The sequence below is a fragment of the Tachypleus tridentatus genome, chromosome 1 (assembly GCF_004210375.1).
Source record: "Tachypleus tridentatus isolate NWPU-2018 chromosome 1, ASM421037v1, whole genome shotgun sequence".
Taxonomy (NCBI): domain Eukaryota; kingdom Metazoa; phylum Arthropoda; class Merostomata; order Xiphosura; family Limulidae; genus Tachypleus; species Tachypleus tridentatus.
In genome coordinates this window covers 153193451-153199450 of record NC_134825.1, presented here as the reverse complement: position 1 = coordinate 153199450, position 6000 = coordinate 153193451, and the positions used below count along the sequence as shown (strand labels likewise).

The following is a 6000-nucleotide window of genomic DNA, read 5'->3' as shown; positions in this document are numbered from 1 at the left end:
TTTACTGGCTTATTAACATGATGTAAGTCCATACTAAAGTATTACGTGGTAAAACTTTGGATTTCGGAGCTGAGTCTCTCACTTTTTTTACCATTGAAATTTTTTGGCAATACAGAATGACCATATGATTTGCGTTATTTATTTCTATACACATTTTATTTCAACATAATTAGCTATTATTTCCTGGTGAATATTGTTGCGATCAACGACTATTTGCTTAAAAAATAAGACCTTTAATTATGTTTTACTTTTTTAACGAAAGATGGCACAATATTATTAACCCCAAAATGTATTTTCCGGATGTGGATTTCCGTTGAATACATGTACATTTTAAAGCTGAGCGTGAGAGAGTAGTTGATATACAAACAGTGAAATGGCTAAGTTAATTTATGTGGTAAAGAATTTATGTTTATTTACTATTTAGGTTACTTTGCTTCATAGTCAAGTCTATAGCAAAACGAAAAATACCTACATTTGTATCATTCTGAAGCCGAAGGTAAGAACAAATTTTGTAAAAACTGAAATTAGTTTTTTGATTTTTATGTTAATATATATAAAACTTGAATTAGGGTTAAATGTAACACTAGTAAATAACTAGTGAGGGCGTTAGAAAATACAGGCTTCACAAATTACTCATAAAGCACTGAAGGGTTTACTTGTCCAATTTTTGTTGATCAATGTTAAAATTTTATTTATTTAAATTATTATCTTTTACCCCAACGAAAATTTACCATAGTAATTTATTGTCAGTGTGATCATATTGCACTTGAACTTAGAACTATTAAAGTGGAATTTGTTCGTATTGCCAATTTTGGTTATGGCCTGTGGTTGACTCCAGGTTGTGCTCTTAACATCTAAGGTAACAGATTTGGAACTTGGAAGCTTCAACTTCTAGCATGAAGCCTCCATATGTAAGAACATTACAAAGAGAAAAGTGACAAAAAGTAAATTGGAACATCAAAGCCTTGAGTCACAAAAAAATAATTACATAAGTAGCTCTTGCAAAACAACACTATACATAGTAGAGCTTAAGTGCTAAGAAAAAGTTATTCAAGTTGATAGACTTTTTATATGTATGAAGGTTTGAAAGTTATTTGTTGGATAATAATGTTTATTTTCTATTATTTATATATATATTTTTATTTCAATGTTAGTTATGAAGCCTATTTCAACCAAAATATTTTACTATGAATAAGATGTTTGATATTTCATGTCAAAGTTGCAGAAAATTTTACAGCAATATCTATTGAACAAAATTGACTTTTTTATATCACAAAAAGTTTTGAAAACCTGATTTACCATATCTGCCTGAAAAAAAGCAAATCCACTTTGAGATGTATATTTTGTAATTATATATGTGTATGTGTGTATATATATATATATATATATTATGTAGAAAAACCCAATCATTGTTAAAATTATCCAGAACAAAAAATTGCAAGACATATAGACTTGGAGAAAGTTTATATTGAAATAGTGTCCAAAAGGAATTGAGGATATTCAGCTTCTTCAGTTAACTTCAGATAGGTGAAAAATGGTTAAGCAAATTAAATAATACTGATAACAAGAGGTAAGAATGTCTCTAGCTAACATGCTATTTGCTGTCTATGAGTTGGTTGTGGGTATGATGTTAAACCTACTATGACAATTACTATGTACCAAAATAAAAGAATAGGTTATATATTGTAAGTCTAAAGCACTCTATCTAAATCAGATAATATAACCAGCCAGTACCTTGCAATGCAAGTATCGGAATAATGTAATGAAAGTGTACTACCTTCTACTTTATTATTAAATTGAAAATTTTGGAAAATAGTTACTGATTTTTTTATATGATATATATGTTTTGCCATTATGACATTTTGGAACCAAAACTTAGGTTATTTGTGATTTATAAGAAACCCACTTGAAATAAAAATGTATTCTCAAGATACATGGTATGGGTATTAGCACTTTAATTAAAATAAAGTACAGAACAACATGTTGACCTTAGGTCATCTTCAGAATACATCAAAACTTAGTTGATTCTCTGTAAAAGAGCTATACATATATGTCACAGTTGAATATACCTTTGTGAGTATATGCATTCATCATAAACATTTTGTCAATAGCTATATAAATTTTAAAGTTGGGTAGCTTATAAGCCTAGGCTAGAGAAAAGTGTATTTTAGTTGTCCTTTTGGAGTCCTGAAAAACAGCATGTTTAATATAAAGAGATTCACAGTGACATGGGTGTGTTCCCTGCAATATTTCACTTATGTATTTATCATCATATTTAGTGTATGTCATTTCATATATTAAATTTTTAACAGTACAAGAGTCATCTATTTTATTGTTTCTAGCAAGACAAGTTTTGATATAAAGTACGTTTTCTTATTGAAAGCTCATTGAATGAGTAATTTTTTTAAATTTTAATCTTCAAATTTTGTACAATACAGATATTTAATCTATATTTTGATAGCTTTGCATATATGCTTTATGAGAGATTCATCAACAAAGGATAGAGTCGAAATTGCATTTATTGTCTGTGAAGGTTTACTGAACTGCATGTGTCTGACTTCATTTACGTGAACCCTTTTTTAACCTGAAGATGGCCTAGGAAGGTCAAAACGTTGTTCTCTCGTTATCAGTAAAAGTGTTAATACCCATACCAGCTGTTCTGAGATACATTCTGAAATATAGTTATGAGTGTAACCATTACAACAAAACATTTTCCTCAAGTGTATCCTAACATTTGTTTTAACATCATCTTTTGGTTCTTTTCAGTTCTTCGTAATTATATTACCTTTAGTATTAGGTGAATGATGTGAGTTGAAATGTAAAATCAACAGTTTACCACATTGTTTTGGGGGCACTTTAGTAATATTTATTTTCAGTAGAAACTATCAAAGTATGGCAAAGTCCTGAAAGAATTCCCATTGTGTGTGAAACATATAAGCTTTGTTCTCATGTTTATCTGTGTTTAGACTGGAACCTTCAGGTATATATTGATTTGTTAGATTTTGGGCTGGGATTCTTTTACAGTAAGTTTTTCTAATTTTTTGGTGATAAATTCAAACATTAGACAGCACACAATCCACTTGTTTCAAAATAATATATTCAAAACAAGTCAAACATATGTACACAAGTTCTTTACAGAATGTCACAGTTGTACATCTAAAACTATAAATAATTCTCTTTTCTTGCCAAAAGTCCACACAGGCTAGTTCAATTATTTTAGAACCCAGCTGACAAGACAAATTATTTTTCTATTGTGTTTCTTACAACACAGTCTGCAATAAATTCACTTGTTACCTAATGGGTTACCATAGTTGTATACAGAGCTTTAAATAATTATCTCCTTTTCACCAAAGTCAACACAGGTGGGTTCAATTACTTTAGAACATCCTGTGACAAGACAAGTTATTCTCCTTATCTCTGTTAAACTGTGAAACTCACTTTAAAATATTATAGTTTTTACAAAGTACAAGACTATTATGTAGCAGTATTCTTTCAAGGCAACAAGAAAAACCCAGAAATTTTGTGTAATGTGATGTCAAACTACGTACAACAGTTGCACTACACATACAACATACGGCTCTATCCAAGTTACATGATGTAATTCGTCTTAACTATCATCTTTAAAATAATTACTTTTAACACTTGTTATGAGAACTAAATAATCATTAAGTATTAGATCTTTAAATGAACTAAATAGTAGCTCTTACACTAAGCAATTTTATATATTCAGCACAGTTCACTAAATAATAAATGAAGAAAAGAACTTATTTGAAATATTCATTCATCAAACAATAAATAGTAGCAAATTTCATACTAAACCTTACAGTAAATTAATACAAAACAGTTAACTGTATTCCATATACAATCATCTTCATTCTATTATAATTTATACACCATGAAATGTTTTATTTAATATGCTTCTAATAAACATTATGCAATGTATTTAAAACACAGTCTTTCAAAAAGAAAGGACTGATAACAGTTATTTTTCACTGTCAATAGATAACAATATTTCACGATTTCAGATTCTTGTTTTTACAAGCACAACAGTTTGATTTTTTGTAGCAATTATAATAACTGTCTTATTTACTTACCCCAAAATATATATATATACATAACATACACATTATATATATATATTATATAATATATTTTTACAACGTAAGACTGGTTTTAAAATGTCAGTACCTAGAAAAACCATCTACACTTAAAAGGATATAAAAATATAGAAAACTTTTAACACCAGTCTTGATGGCATTTCAACACAGATGTTTAACCTATCATGAAATAATATGAAATGACATTTAACTGCTTACAAAAATATGTGGCTACTACAATAAGAGAATACCAAAAGATGAAGCATTTCTCAAATTAAATTTTATTTCTACTGGAAACCAAAAATAGCAATCATTGATACATAGTAAGTAAATAGTAAAAGGGGTTCCAGACCAGTGGTCCTTGACCTGGGTTCAATCGAACCACAGGGTTTCGGTGAGTCAGTCTCAGGAGTTCAGCGTAGGTCAAGACACACACACTACATGTTTTTTTGTTCTGTTCACCCCACTCGTATGATTCGTGACATCATGCTCCACTTGGCCATCATTGGCTGCGGCTGATCACGTCACATCACTTGGTATTAATATCTGTGCTGCAGGGAATTTCATGTGCTTAGCAGTTGACTTGTGACTAGTAATCATGTGTCATTTGTGATATTTTTCCTAATCTTTCAATCCCTTTATACTAACTATGTCAAGCAAAAACAGAAAGTGGTCAGACGAATATGTACAATATAGATTCACGTGTATAACGGAACATGATGGGAGTTAGCGTTCTCAATGCATGATTTGCAATGCCAATTTGAGCAATTCTAGTCCAGCACCAGCAAAACTAAGAGAAGACTCTTTAAAGCTGCATGGAGATTGGAAATGCAAGAACACAATGCTTGCTGAATTCAAGGTAAAGAGAGCCAGGTTCGATGAAAAGGCTACTTTGCCTGTTTTCGGCTTTGTACCCATTGACAAACCAATCCTCACAGCATCGTACGAAGTTGCTTACTCGATTGCAATGCAAGGCAAACCACACACCATTGATGAAGCACTTGTAAAACCAGCTGCGTTGAAGATAGCGAATATCATGCTGTGAAAAGCTGCCGAAAATAAGCTATCCCAAATTCCTCTTTCAGATGACATCATCATCAGCAGAATAGATGGCATGAGCGATGACATTCTTCACTCAAGTAGTTGCTGATTTGATTTCAAGCCCAGCAAAATTCAGCCTTCAACTCAATGAGACCACTGATGTTTCCAATCTAAGCCAGCTTGTTGTATTCGTGCACTATGTGAAGAATGACGAGATAAAAGATTTTTTATTTTGTAAGCTTCTTACAACAACAACTAAGGCAGCCAACATGAAGAAACTTGTGGATGACTTCTTTAGAGACAATGATCTTTCGTGGGATATGGTTTCTGCAGTTTGTTCAGACAGAGCTCCAGTCATGCTGGGACGAAACTCTGGTTTTGGTGCACTGGTAAAAGCCGATGCATCACACATCATTGTAATGCACTGTGTTCTGCATAACCATGCGTTGGCAACAACAACCTTGCCTTCAAAACTGGCAGAAGCATTAAAAATTGTAGTGGAATGTGTGAACTTTGTATGAAATAGTGCCCTGAAGCACCGCATCTTCAAAGAGCTGTGTAATGAAATGGGTTCTGAGTTCGAGGTACTTCTGTACCATTCTAACATTTGGTGGTTATCCCGGGGAAAGTTGCTGAATCGTGTTTTTGCCATGCGTGTGGAATGAGCCCTGTTTTTGCAAGAGCACCAACATTGTCATGCAGATTGCTTCGAAAAATCTGAGTTCATTCTCATTTTGGCATACATGGCCGATATCTCCAATGCTCTCAATCATCTCAATCAACAGATGCAGGGTGGTGGAGTCAACATCATCGAAGTGGAAGAAAACCTGAAGGCTTTTCAAAAAAAGCTACCGTTATGGAA

The 6000-nt window shown here is 32.0% G+C and overlaps 1 protein-coding gene across 1 annotated transcript in view; it reads left to right on the top strand.

Annotated features, from left to right (window-relative positions):
- Nucleotides 1-291: 291 nt before the first annotated feature.
- LOC143233315 (G-protein-signaling modulator 2-like) overlaps nt 292-6000 on the top strand; it is a 62414-nt gene continuing 56705 nt past the window's right edge. The window contains exon 1 of the mRNA XM_076469446.1: nt 292-496. The gene's annotated coding sequence lies outside the window, so the exon portion shown is untranslated. The remainder of the gene's footprint in view (nt 497-6000) is intronic.